Genomic DNA, 15,447 nt, shown 5'->3' on the forward strand with positions numbered 1-15,447 from the left:
CTTTCTCGACCTTCGTAAAATGTGTGTGCTTGAAAATAGATGAGCTGGTAGCTGGGAGTAAAAAAGAAAAAATTGCTTTGTCCGTTCTATGAAAATCGGATTATTTCAATCAAAGATATTGTAGATCCAGTTGAAAACGCGAGATCTTGGTTCGGTTTTCAATTTGATCTACAATATGCTAATATGACTTTTTTTCCTTTTCCAATCTTTTTGACGTACATACCCCTGTTTTATTATACCCAGTCATATATTTTAAGGATATCACTTTTGGATGTTTGTCAAACTGAAGCTCTGACTACACAAAAAGAAAACGAAAATGTCATTCCCATCAAGCGAGCGGAGGGCAATATTTGTTATGATATAAATCTCATGACCATCCTTCTGCTAACCTCCCGTATGAAGAGAGAGGGAAGTGTATCCGTGTGGACGCATCCGATAGTTCGTTTTCGGAGAGAAATTATACCCTTTTGGTTCAACTTTGTAGCACAAGAAAGGCAAAAAGTATTTTGGTCATAATTTCTAAGGTAATAGCGCTAATTCGTCCATGGCGCTAGTATCCGTCATATCAAATTATAAATCACTAAATACTCGTGAAACGTCTGAAATAATGAACTAATCATCTGGCGTGATAGAAAAAAGTGTACACTACGATCTGCATTCATTTTAATTACATTCCGGTGTTACTTACTTGAAATACAGTTAAATTTAACTTTGCGAATGTGAGTTTTTGCACAATTTCCTACGTTATCCGTGCGACGAAGGAAAATCCAGTTCGTTTACTGCTGTAGAAGACGCGCAACACCGTCATCAAAATCAACGTAATTCACTGATTTTCACCGCACTTTTTCACATAAATTTCTCATCGCACACTAAATAAAAGCAATGTTTATTGCTCAAGTGAAAAATAATTAAAAAATAACTACCGGAAGCCGTTCAAATGATCTGTTTTTTCAAACTTTAGAGCGTTTGAAATTTATTTTCTTCGTCGCCTTGTTTATAGTCGAAAAACGCGTTGCCAAACTGGCGGTTTGAACTGAAGTAATCTTATGTTAAACATCTGATAATACATCATGCAGTCAATAAAAGTAGGTTTTTCAATTATTTTCCGCAAGCATAATAAAAGTAAAGTCTTCCAAATAAATATGTTTCATGCACACTCGTCATTCATAATAAAATTTTCTACTATTCCGAAAGTTTGAAACAGGAGAAATAATTTCATAATAGAAATTTGTTGGCAGCACTACCCATGTGTGTGTGCTTGTGTGTTAGTTGTTTGACAGACTAAGGCATTTAACTGAATGGCAGCACAATCAAAATCATTTTAATGCGGTCGAAATGGGATTGCACTAGGAAATTTTTGTTAACTGGAACCGAAATAAACTTTCAATTTGACTTTAAAAATTGACCGAAATGATAGATATTCTTCATGAAGTCACAGATAAGTCATCCAGTTATCCAAGAAATGGCTTGAGCTCAGGAACAAAGATTTGCAGTCCTGTTTTAAGTATGGTACATGCTCCTTGTGGTACAGAGAAAGGATACGTAGATGATGAATTTTCCGGTTTCAAATATGGTACATGCTCTCTGTAGTACAAAAAACAGAATGTGTTCTTACAATATATTCTTGGTCATCCAAGAAATCCCTTGAGTAAGGCCTTTTGATCTGCACGCGTAACTACAGATCAATTTTCCGGTTTCAAATATGGTACATGCTCTCTGTAGTACAAAGAACAGAATGCGTTCATAGCATATGTTCTTGGTAATCCAAGAAATCTCTGGAGTAAGGCCTTTCGTATCGGTACACCTGGAGATCACCACTGCAGACAGAATCACAAATCGACCACGTTCTGATTGATGGACGGCACTTTTCCGACATTATCGACGTCAGGACATATCGTGGCGCTAACATCGACTCTGACCACTATCTGGTGATGGTTAAACTGCGCCCAAAACTATCCGTCATCAACAATGTTCGGTACCGACGACCGCCGCGGTACGACCTAGAGCGACTGAAGCAACCTGATGTCGCCACTGCATACGCGCAGCATCTCGAGGCAGCGTTGCCGGAAGAGGGTGAGCTCGATGGGGCCCCTCTTGAGGACTGCTGGAGTACAGTTAAAGCAGCCATTAACGACGCAGCGGAGAACAACGTCGGGTATATGGGTCGAAGTCGACGGAACGATTGGTTCGACGAAGAGTGCAGACAGATTCTGGAGGAGAAGGACGCAGCGCGGGCGGTTGCGCTGCAGCAAGGTACCCGGCAGAACGTGGAACGTTATAGACGGAAGCGGAGACAGCAGACCCGCCTTTTTCAGGAGAAGAAACGCCGCCTGGAAGAAGCGGAGTGCGAGGAGATGGAACAGCTGTGCCGTTCTCAAGATACACGCAAGTTCTATCAGAAGCTCAACGCATCCCGCAAAGGCTTCGTGCCGCGAGCCGAAATGTGCCGGGATAAGGATGGGAGCATCTTGACGGACGAACGTGTGGTGATCGAAAGGTGGAAGCAGCACTACGAGGAACATCTGAATGGCGCTGAGAGTACAGGCAATGAAAGTCAAGGCAGCGGAGGAGATGACTACGTCAGTTCAGCGGACGATGGAAGCCAACCAGCCCCCACCTTGAGGGAAGTTAAGGATGCCATTCAACAGCTAAAGACCAATAAAGCAGCTGGTAAGGATGGTATCGGAGCTGAGCTCATCAAGATGGGCCCGGAAAAGCTGGCCACTTGCCTGCACAAACTGATAGTCAGAATCTGGGAAACCGAACAGCTACCGGAGGAGTGGAAGGAAGGGTTATATGCCCCATCTACAAGAAAGGCGACAAACTGGAGTGTGAGAACTTTCGAGCGATCACCATCCTTAATGCCGCCTACAAAGTGATATCCCAGATCATCTTCCGTCGTCTGTCACCATTAGTGAACGAGTTCGTGGGAAGTTATCAAGCCGGCTTTGTTGACGGCCGCTCGACAACGGACCAGATCTTTACTGTACGGCAAATCCTTCAAAATGCCGTGAATACCAGGTCCCAACGCACCATCTGTTCGTTGATTTCAAGGCGGCATACGACAGTATAGACCGCGTAGAGCTATGGAAAATTATGGACGAGAACAGCTTCCCTGGGAAGCTTACCAGACTGATCAAAGCAACGGTGGATGGTGTGCAAAACTGTGTGAAGATTTCGGGCGAACACTCCAGTTCGTTCGAATCGCGCCGGGGACTAAGACAAGGTGATGGACTTTCGTGCCAGTTGTTCAACATTGCGCTAGAAGGTGTCATGCGGAGAGCCGGGTGTAACAGCCGGGGTACGATTTTCAACAGATCCAGTCAATTTATTTGCTTCGCGGATGACATGGACATTGTCGGCCGAACATTTGCAAAGGTGGCAGAACTGTACACCCGCCTGAAACGTGAAGCAACAAAAGTTGGACTGGTGGTGAATGCGTCAAAGACAAAGTACATGCTTGTGGGCGGAACCGAGCGCGACAGGGCCCGCCTGGGAAGCAGTGTTACGATAGACGGGGATACCTTCGAGGTGGTTGAGGAATTCGTCTACCTCGGATCCTTGCTAACGGCTGACAACAACGTTAGTCGTGAAATACGAAGGCGCATCATCTGTGGAAGTCGGGCCTACTACGGGCTCCAGAAGAAACTGCGGTCGAAAAAGATTCGCCACCGCACCAAATGTGTCATGTACAAGACGTTAATAAGACCGGTAGTCCTCTACGGACATGAAACATGGACAATGCTCGAGGAGGACTTGCAAGCACTCGGAGTATTCGAGAGACGGGTGCTTAGGACCATCTTTGGCGGTGTGCAAGAAGACGGTGTGTGGCGGCGAAGAATGAACCATGAGCTCGCCCAACTCTACGGCGAACCCAGTATCCAGAAGGTGGCTAAAGCCGGAAGGGTACGATGGGCAGGACATGTTGCAAGAATGCCGGACAGCAACCCTGCAAAGATGGTGTTCGCTTCCGATCCGGCAGGTACGAGACGGCGTGGAGCGCAGCGAGCGAGATGGGCAGACCAGGTGCAGAACGACTTGGCGAGCGTGGGGCGTATCCGAGGATGGAGAGATGCGGCCTCGAACCGTGCATTGTGGCGTCAAATTGTTGATTCAGTGTTATCTGTTTAGATGTTAACTAAATAAATGAAAATGAAAGGGTTAAGCTTTACCTTTTTCCTTCCATCTGCGAAGTGGATGCAATGGCGCTGGTTTCCCTGAGATGTGGTAAATTTTACATACAAAAAAATTTCTCCAAAAAAATCCATTGTACGAAATTTCAACGAGCTATGATCATTTGCAGCAAGCAGTCCGAGGAACCAGGGTTGAAATATGTCAAAATCAATGCGGTGACAAACATGGATCTCAGTTCTACGGTCAATCTGATCGTCGCTATCGTGAATGGGACTGTAGCGTCAAGAAAAATCATTGTCGGCACCAATCATTCAATTTCCAATTCAATTCTGTTCGACAATTGATTTAGTTTTAAGGGATTCAAGTCAGCTGTGTGGCCAATGGAATAATGAAAAAGGAAAATTTGCCGCTATGAAACGAGTAAATAGCACCACCGTAGACCAGTTCGTTCAAAACCTCTCGCATGTTAATCTACATATACAGTAGCGACTTTGTTTTGATGCGGTGAGTGCAGAATGAGTTACCTAAAATAATCCATTGGTAACTCATGCTGACTTTGACTCTGATCACCTTCCTGTGACGTTTGAAATCTCACAAGAACCCATTAACAATCCAATAAGCTCAACTTTTAATTATCATAGAGCTGACTGGGATTTATATAAAACGTATATCGATTGGAATTTTGTTGTTGATATTCCTCTCGATTCCAAAAGTGATAGTGATAATGCTCTCGTATCTTTGACCAATTCAATAGTCGAAGCCAGAGGCATTGCAATTATTAACACTAGGATTCATTCGTTCAGAAAATCGTTGTAACTAAATTTTCAAATGGCTATATCTCTGAGGTTTTTCAACCGATTTTCTAAGTTTTTTCACCAACCTCTTAGCCATCTCTTCTGGACATTGCAAAATGTTGTATCTAGGGGTGTTCAATTTTTTACTAGAGCTATGGAAGTAAAGCAACGGATTTTGAAAAAAATGCGATTTTGGAGATATACTTATATTTCATTACCAAAAATGGTATCTATTCATATAGTGATGATGGAAATGATAAAATAACACATAAAAGACATCACCTGGAACATAAGAACACATTTTGAGCATCCCTACTATGCATACGATGACAATTCGGTGTCTTTAGGAACCACTTTATACTACAGGATGCATGAAGCTTCAGAAAATGTTTCAAGCATGTTGTCTACTGCGAGCTTGTTAAAATAAATGTAAAGTATATACGATACGAAACATGTGTGATAATAAATTATGATGTTCTAGGATATGCGAACTGTACTGGAATTTGAATCAAATGGTCTACCGAATCAACCAAGGCTTCCATGATGCCCTCAGCCGCAGTATCAACCCAATTATGTTCTCCGAATATTTGTCTTTCACTTGCGTCTCAAATCCAAACATATGAGATGTTGTAAGATCTCCAAATTGTCCTGGAGTTTGAATAAAATGGTCTACCGAATCAACCAACCGCGGTATGAACCCATTTATGTCCTCCGAGTAATTGTCTTTCATCTGCGTCTCAAATCCAGGCATAGGCGATGTTGTAAGCTCTCCAAATGGTCCTGGCGTGTGAGTAAAATGGTCTATTGAATCTACCAAGGCTTTTTACGATGCCCCCAGCCGCGGTATCAACCCAATTATGTCCTCCGAGTATTTATCTTCCACTTGCGTCTCAAATCCAGGCATTTTAGTTGTTGTAACATCTCCAAATTGTCCTGGAGTATAAGTAAAATGGCCTATCGAATCAACCAAGGCTTCAATGATGTCCTCTGCCGCGGTATCACCCCAATTATGTACTCCGGGTATTTGTCTTTTACTTGCGTCGCAGTTTCAGGCAATTGAGATGTTGTAAGATCTACAAATTGTCCTTGAGTTTTAATCAAATGGTCTATCGAATCAACCAAAGCTTTCATGATGTCCCTAGCCCCGCTACCAACCCAATTATGATTTCCGAGTATTTGTCTTTTACTTGCATTACAAATCCAGGCATATGAGATGTTGTACTTTATTCATGATGTTTATTGTTTATTATTATTATTATACACCCAGGTTTTTTTTTACACGGTTCGGTTTTGGTCGTTTAAGACCTTCAGCGTCAATGAAACAATGAGTTAATCCCACGAAAAAATTCACAAAAAATCAAAGAAAATTCAGAGGGTATTTTCAAAGCTGTGAAAGTTTAGGTTAACCGAGAAATTAATGAAATCCAACCGCGTAAAAAAAAACCTGGGTGTAATCATCCGACAGTGTATGTTTGTCTCAATGAAACTTTACTATAGAAACCTCGATTTTAAGAACATCACTTTGTCAGTCGAAGTCGAATTTCGGGCACGTCTCGTTAAATCCGATCATCATTGATCAAATCGGTACAAGCAGGTCCTAGTAATGTGGTCCTCGAGGTAAACGGAAGAAGACACTAGAATGGAACGTATAGGCAAGCACATTGATGTCCATTATCGCCAAAAAATAGGGGGAGGGGGTGATTACCCGATACACCAACAAGAACTTTGGTAAGTCTGCAAGTTGTACTCCCAGAATTCATCAATGATCATCCTCAGGCTAAACATCTGATCCGTTGTTGATCGACCCTCACGAAAACCTGCCTGGTATTCGCTGACGAAGGACTCTTCTAGCGGTCTCAGTCTGTTAAACAGAATACGCGACAGAATTGTGTACGTTGAGTTCAGAAGGGTGATCCCTTTGTAATTGGCTCGACGGTCATTGCTTTTAAAAGTTATGAAGAGAATGATAAAACAATCCAAAAAGGTTGGTGTCTTGGTTAAACGCAAGAAAGGAAGGATCACTTACTACCTGGTTTATTTCGGATTTTCTCTTTGAATCGAGAAAATGAGGGAATCGAAAACATTTCAGAGAGGCATCGTAAAGCGTGTTATTTTGGGAGGAGTACGTTAAGTACTACGAAGGACCAGTCACGGCGGCAGAAATCTCACACTCCGGCACACTGTCATCCCTAGCTGCATGATTTGGGTTGCAGCAACTCAAATGTGACTTAATTCGACTACATATTTGAAGCATGCAAATAAACGCCATATTCAATCGATCTAACTGTTCTTTTTAATCGAAATAAATTTAAAATGTATTTGTTTGTAAAATTCAGTCAAATTTTATTGAATATCAACATAGTTCCAGGCGAGGTTGATTTGGTTGACAGACTACTTGATCCACATCCAGGGCGATTTGGGGGACTAATAACATCGCATTTTTATGTACCAAACATGTGCATGGGCTCGGAGGATTGGATAAAAACATCTGCTGCAGACATATTTCAAGGCAGGGTTGATTTGCAAGTCGTGGTTTGTCGTAATTTTGTCGGTTTGCAAGTTGCAAGTTTGGTAAGTAATTTAAAAACAATTATGTCCACTAAATTGCGTTGATATCGTGTCTGAAGACATCATGGCAGCCTTGGTTGATTCGGTAGGCCATTTGATTCAAACTCCAGGACAATTTGGAGATATTACAACTTCTCATATGCCTGGATTTATGACGCACGAGAAAGACAAATACTCGGGGGACGTAATTGAGTTGATACCGTGGCTAGGGACTTCATGGAAGCCTTGGTTGATTTGGTAGACCATTTGATTTAAACTCCAGAATAATTTGGAGATCTTCCAACATCTGATATGTCTGGATTTGTGACGCAAGTGAAAGACAAATAATCGGAAGAAATAATTGAAGCATTCGTTGATTCGGTAGGCCATTTGTTTCAAACTCCAGGACAATTTGGATATCTTTCAACATCTCATGTGCCTGAATTTGTGACGTAAGTGGAACTTAAAGACACGAAGAACATTATTTGGTTGATACCGCTGCTGGAAACAGCCTGGAAGCCGTGGTTTATTTGCAAGACTATTTGATACAGACTCCAGGACATTTAGGAGATATTATAACATCTCATTTGCCTGGATTTGAGACCCAAGTGAAAGACAAGCTAGATACTCCATTGAAGCCTTGGTTGATTCGATAGACCATTTTACTCAAAATCCAGGACAATTCGGAGATCTTAGAACATCTCAAATGCCTGGATTTGAGACGCAAGTGAAAAATAAATAAGTGAGGGACATAATTGGGTTAATACTGCGGCTTTGGACATCATGGAAGCTTTGGTTTATTCGATATTCCATTTTGCTCAAACTCCAGGGCGATTTGGAGATCTTACAACATCTCAAATGCCTGGAATTGAGACGCAAGAGAAAGATAAATACTCGGAGGATATAAATGGGTTGATACCGCGGTATGGGACATCATGAAAGCCTTGGTTGATTCGGTAGACCATTTGATTCTAACTCCAGGACAATTTGGAGATCTTACAACATCTCATATGTTTGGATTTGAGACGCAAGTAAAAGACAAATACTTGGAGGATATAATTGGATTGATACTGCGGCTGGGGGCATCATGGAAGCCATGGTTGATTCGGTAGACCATTTGATTCAAATTCCAGTACAGTTCGGAGATCCTAGTACATCATAATTTGGGCAGCGAAATGGTGAGTTGACATCTGGGATGGAGCGACCTACACAGGTCTGGTCCTCACAAGTTCCAATCCTCACGCTTCCACGGGTCTTCCGATGACAATTGACCGCCAGTTGAGGGTTGCGTACTTAGCTGGTAGTGCAGCTTGGAAATGGAATGGAAGACCAAGTCAATTCTTCAATTAGTGGTAGTAGTGTAGCCGACAACCCCTTCGCAAGAGGTGGGTTGTTCAAGTCTCCGCCTAGGAGGCCAGAAGCAATGGTCGGCAGCATTAACCATCTCCCAGGCTTCGCCGGTAGAGGTTATAGACTGCTCATGGCTTATGAAAGCGATGAACCGCAAACGCGATGGGCTTTCGGCCTTCGAGGTGTTGACGGAACACCTGGACGCCATCATCGACTTTGCGTCATCGAAGCATAATATCAGTAAGGAACTCAAGAGGAGCTTGCTGAAACTTCGAAAGTCGATGTTGGACGCCAAGCTGGAAACGGCATACGGGACGGCCAAGTGCGAACCCGTGAAATCTGTGGAGTCGAGGTCTACCCAGACCGAGGCCCAAGAATTCGCGGATTTGGGCAAGGTCGAATCGACCGAGGGCGTGCCAGCGAAGACGGTGGTGCCAAAGTCTACCCAGACTAAGGCTCAAGTATTCGCAGGCACGTCGGGGGTGACTGCTCCAACGGAGCAGACACAAAAACGGGGGAGACAGTCTCCAGGGGATGAGCTCCTGGGGCCGCCCCAAAACGCGGAGGGTTACTACTTCGAACAAAGGTAGTGGGGCTGGGGAAGCTGAACCCCGGCCAGGTACCTCCAAAACCGGGGGAGGAAGGACCTGGAAAGATCCGTCCACCCAGGAAAGACGGTGGTAAGGGGTTACGGCAGGCTGAGAGCTCTCAGCCGCCCCAGACCAGGGAAATAGAGGGGGGTGACGCCTCCTGGACCCTGGTCAAGAACAAGAGGAAACCGAAGACGTCAAGGGCCGAAAAGAAGGCCCAGGCGAATGAGGGTAGCAAGAAGTCTAGGGTAGGCGCCAATCGCTCCAGGGGCGATGCCCTAGTCATCAAAACGGACGAGGCTAAGTACTCGGACGTCTTGAAGGCGATGAGGAGTGACGTCAAGCTCGGTGAACTCGGCGCCGATGTACGTCGAATAAGACGTACCCGGATGGGCGAGATGATCCTCGAGCTAAAGCGGGGCGTCTCGCAAAAGGGCGCCGCCTACAAGAAGTTGGCGGAGGAAGTCCTAGGCGAGACGGTCAAGGTGAGGGCACTCACGACGGAGGTGAATCTAAGGGTTAAAGACCTGGACGAGATCACCGAAGTCGAAAGCTCGTCACGGCACTGCGGCGACAGTGCGAAGTGGAGGCGTCCACCGCAGCCGTTCGGCTACGGAAAGGTCCGGCAGGGACACAGGTAGCATTGGTTCGGCTACCTGCAGCGGACGCCTCCAAGGTAGTCAAGTTAGGGAGCGTCAAGGTGGGGTGGTCGGTATGCCCTGTGGGCATATATGAGCAACCCGAAGTTTGCTTCAAGTGTCTGGAACCGGGGCACAAGCAATGGGACTACAAAGGCCCTGACAGAAGCAAGCTCTGTCAACGCTGCGGATTGGAGGGACATAAGGCACAATGCTGCACGAACCCTCCAAACTGTTTGACCTGTTCCAGCAAAGCTGCGAACAGCAAGCACCCCATGGGGGGTTCGAAGTGCCCGGCGTTTAAGCGTGCTGCAAAATCACAGTGCAGGTAACGCAGCTAAACCTGAACCACTGTGATGCAGCCCAGCAACTGCTGTGTCAGACAGTTGCTGAATGGGGGACGGATATCGCCATCATAGCAGATCCTTACCGGGTACCCGCCAGGAACGGTAATTGGGTCACCGATGGGTCTAAAATGACGGCGATATGGACAACGGGGAAATACCCAGTCCAAGAGTTGGTGTCTTCGACACACGAGGGCTTCGTCATTGCCAAAATCAACGGGGTCTTCTTCTGCAGCTGCTATGCGCCTCCTCGATGGTCGATCGAGCAGTTCGGTCGAATGCTAGATTGTTTGACGGCTAACTTGATGGGGCGTAGGCCGGTGGTGATAGCGGGGGACTTCAACGCTTGGGCCGTGGAATGGGGAAGCCGATCCACGAATCAACGGGGGCAGATCCTGCTGAAATCACTGGCCATGTTGGATGTGGACTTGGCTAATGTCGGTACCAAAAGTACCAAGAGCTGGAACGGGGCCGAGTCGATTATCGACGTTACGTTCTGGAGCCCTGGCCAAACGAGTAGTTCGAACTGGAGGGTAGATGATGGCTACACTCACAGCGACCACCTGACAGTATCGACTATACGACCAGCATTCAGCGGACAGAAGAAAGGGCGAGGCCTAGTCCTCGTATGTGGAAGACATCATACTTCGACGACGAGGTGTTTAAGGAAGCGCTCCGCCGCGAGCACAATACTCTCGGTCTGAGCGGCGAGCAGCTGGTAGCAGTACTCTCGCGTGCATGCGATGCCACCATGCCTAGGAAAGTCCACCCTAGGAATGGGAGACCACCGGCTTACTGGTGGACTCAAGCAATTGCGAACCTGCGACGCGCCTGCCTACGGGAAAGGAGGCGGATGCAGCGAGCACGCACAGAAGAGGAGCGTGTTGAACGGCGGGTGGCGTTCGTGGCTGCTAGAGCCGCTCTGAAGACTGAGATTAGATCAAGCAAAAAAGCCTGCTTCGAGGGCCTGTGTCAAAGTGCCAACGCGAATCCATGGGGTGACGCCTATAGGGTCGTAATGGCCAAGACATGTGGGGCGATGGCCCCTACAGAGCAGTCTCCAGAGATGCTGGAGAGGATCATCGCGGGGCTCTTCCCACGTCACGACCCAAGTCCCTGGCCTCCCTTTGTGGAGCTGCCAGGGGCCAGGGTGGCTGACGAGGGAAGAGTAACTGTGGCAGAACTTGCGGGGATTGCACAGTCCCTTAGTGTAGGTAAGGCGCCAGCACCGGATGGTATTCCGAACCTGGCCATCAAAGCGGCCATTGCTGAGGCTCCCGAGATGTTCAGATCTGTCATGCAGAGATGCCTGGACGAGGGAGTCTTCCATGAAGCATGGAAAAGGCAGAGCTTGGTCCTATTGCCAAAGGCGGAAAAACCACCGGGGGATGCGTCGGCATATAGACCAATATGCCTGCTTGATACGGTGGGGAAGGTGCTCGAGAAGATCATCCTCAACAGGTTGTTGATACGCACGGAGGATGCGGATGGTCTATCGAGTAACCAGTTTGGCTTCCGAAAGGGTAAGTCGACCGTAGACGCTATCTTGTCGGTTACCAAATCCGCGGAGATAGCTATCCAGCGTAAGAGGAAGGGAGTTCGCTATTGTGCAGTAGTGACTCTCGACGTGAGGAATGCTTACAATAGTGCCAGTTGGGCAGCTATTGCAGATGCGCTCCTGCGTCTTGGAATTCCCGAGTACCTGTACAAGATTCTCGGAAGCTACTTCCAGAATCGAGTACTGGTATACGACACGGAGGCGGGTCGGAAGTGCGTTGACATAACCTCAGGGGTTCCGCAAGGTTCCATACTGGGTCCGGTGTTATGGAACGTCATGTACGACGGTGTCTTGAGGTTGAAGTTCCCGGTGGGCGTGGTAATCGTCGGCTTCGCTGACGATATTACGCTGGAGGTCTACGGCGAATCGATCGAAGAGGTGGAGTTGACTGCAGCCCACTCGATCGCAATTGTGGAGGAGTGGATGAGTTCCAGGAAGTTAGAACTGGCTCACCACAAGACTGAGGTGGTTGTTGTTAACAACCGAAAGTCGGAGCAGCAAGCGGTGATAAGGGCAGGCAACTGCACGATTACCTCTGAGCGCTCAATCAAACTCTTGGGGGTAATAATCGACGATAAGCTCACCTTTGGTAGCCACGTCAATTACGCCTGCAAGCGTGCCTCCACAGCTATAGTGGCATTGTCCCGGATGATGTCTAATAGCTCTGCGGTTTATGCCAGCAAGCGCATGCTTCTGGCTAGCGTTGCTCTGTCCATACTGAGGTATGGGGGGCCAGCTTGGGGCACGGCCCTGCGTATTAACTGCTACAGAACGAAGTTAGAAAGTACGTATAGGCTCATGTGCCTAAGAGTTGCGAGCGCGTACCGTACCGTGTCGCACGATGCACTCTGCGTCATCACCGGTATGATGCCTATTGACATCGTTATCGGTGAAGACATAGAGTGCTTTGAAATGCGCGGCACGAGAGGCATCCGCAGGACTGTCAGGTTGGCCTCAATGGTCAAATGGCAGCGTGCGTGGGACAGTTCCACTAAGGGTAGATGGACACATAGGTTGATACCGGAGATAGGTACGTGGGTCAAGAGGCGCCATGGGGAAATCACTTTCCACCTGACCGAGGTCCTTACAGGCCATGGTTGCTTCAGTACCTACAGTACCTACACCGGTTCGGACACTCGGCCTCGCCCGAGTGTCCGGTGTGTGCAGGTTTAAAGGAAACGGCGGAATACGTGTTGTTCGTGTGGCCACGTTTTTGCACGATGCGTGACCACATGCTTGCCACATGTGGTCTGGACACTTCCCCGGAGGATGTGTAACGATGAAGTTGGCTGGAACGCCGTTTTATCGGCTATCGTCCAAATCGTCTCGGAGCTACACAGAAGGTGGCGCGTGGACTCGAGGAATGGCTAGTTCAGGCGCAAATAAGAGGTGGTCCAAGGGTTCGGAGTCGGCTTCATGGGTTATACCGGTACCCTGTGGTCGAACTCGATCCTTTTTCGAACAAGTGGCCGCGTGTAGAACAACATGGTATCGTCGCTTTCGCGGCGTCGGTCAACCGGGCGGGTTCCGAGCCCGAGGACGGAAAGGGGTCCTCGTCAAGGCTGGGGCAGGCGTAGGCACCGCGTCGGCAAGTCCCTCTGTGTGCTGGCGAATAGGCCCTATCGCAGAAAGGTCAATTTGGGGTGCACGCGGCATCATCATTCTTGATACCAGTCGTGCAGAGGGAAGCAGGCGCGAAGTCGACCCTGCCCACCTTCCGAGGACATAGGGCGTGGTAAGGCCACCTGGAAAGCCGGCAATGCGCTGGCACGATACCATGGTGTTCTTCTAAAAAAGCGAGTCACGATGTTCGATGCTGCAAGGACACGCAGCTAACCTCGAGGGTGCGTTATGCACTGGCCCCCCTTTGAAGCACTACTTTCTGGTTGTACCGAAGGGACGATGGGCTTGGCGGCAATGGAAACGGTTTAGCTGGTCGGGGATGCAGTCCTGCCTCCCTCATTGGAGGTGGCCCCTAACCCCGCACTTCCTGGTCAACCCAGGATGTCTGTTGAGCAGATTCCCCCTCCATTGTTTAGGAAGAAAAACACACACACACACACACACACACACACACACACACACACACACACACACACACACACACACACACAGGATTCAGAATAGGGGAAGTGTACCGGTTTTGGCCAACTTAGTGCCTAATTTGGCCAACCCTGAAAAATACATATTTTTTCAAAATAATCGATCAGTTCAAAACAGCGTGGAAGCGTGAGGGATATATCTCTTGTTGGAACTAATAAAACCCTTGCGAATTGGTTTATTTTTGGAGTTATTCGCAAAATTGGCCAAATTAGGAACATGGCCACAGCCGGTACAGTTCCATATATAAATATCTCATTTTGGTCAAAAATTCCTTGGTCCTTTTGCCAAAGGCGGGGGGTCCGTCGGTATATATACACCAATATGCCTGCTTGATACGGCGGGGAAGGTGCTCGAGAAGATCATCCTCAACAGATTGTTGATACGTACGGAGGTACGTAACCAGGTAACCAGTTTGGCTTCCGAAAGGGTAAGTCGATCGTAGACGCTATCTTGTCGGTTACCAAATCCACGGAGATAGCTATCCAGCGTAAAAGGAGAGGAGTTCGCTATTGTGCAGTAGTGAATCTCGACGTGAGGAATGCATTCAATAGTGCCAGTTGGGCAGCTATTGCAGATGCGCTCCTGCGTCTTGGAACTCCCGAGTACCTGTACAAGATTCTCGGAAGCTACTTCCAGAATATATAAATATCTCATTTCGGTCAAAAATGATACATATGCAGTTTCTCTAACAAACGGTTCAATTTTCAACCGCGCCGATCCGAGCCGGCGCCGCCACCGCCGTTAGAAAATTGCGGACGCCGCCGCCGGCTCAAAGTAGGTCGGCGCACAGGTCTAGAGCCATTTAAATTTTCCTCCCATTCCTCGACCATTCCTCGATCTCTCTTTATCTCGATGGTCCTTTCAATATCGAGATGTGGAGAGGCAACCGTATTTCATTCCTTGAAGTGTAACGAACAAAACATAAAGAATCAAATACATATTACCAACCTTTCAATACTTTTGTTTTTAAAGAAATAGAATTATAAACCACTCTTAAACATGCATTGAAGTTCATATTATTGATCAAAATCAAGAACTTCAAGAATAACGTACAATTGAAAATTAAAAAAAAAAACAGATTAATCCACCTAGCGCTGGTGGTAGCTTTCTCGCGCAATATAAAAAGGAGATTTTATTATTTCCCTTAATTCATATCTATTGGAGGTAGTTCTAATGCATTGCAGTAGTCTCCAGATTTTTATTTCGATTTTGAAAGCTCTGTCTAAAGGCGGGCTCGGGCTTCGAGTTAAGACAGTCACTCCGTATGTCAGTCTATGTTTATTGAAAGTATGTTGTATGTCAGTATGTTTATTGACAGCTTGATTTAATCCATGGAGAACAATGTGATATGAACGATAGCTGTCTTACTGTATAATTTACTTTTTATTT

This window comes from Armigeres subalbatus, chromosome 3 (genome assembly GCF_024139115.2).
Source record: "Armigeres subalbatus isolate Guangzhou_Male chromosome 3, GZ_Asu_2, whole genome shotgun sequence".
Classification (NCBI taxonomy): Eukaryota; Metazoa; Arthropoda; class Insecta; order Diptera; family Culicidae; genus Armigeres; species Armigeres subalbatus.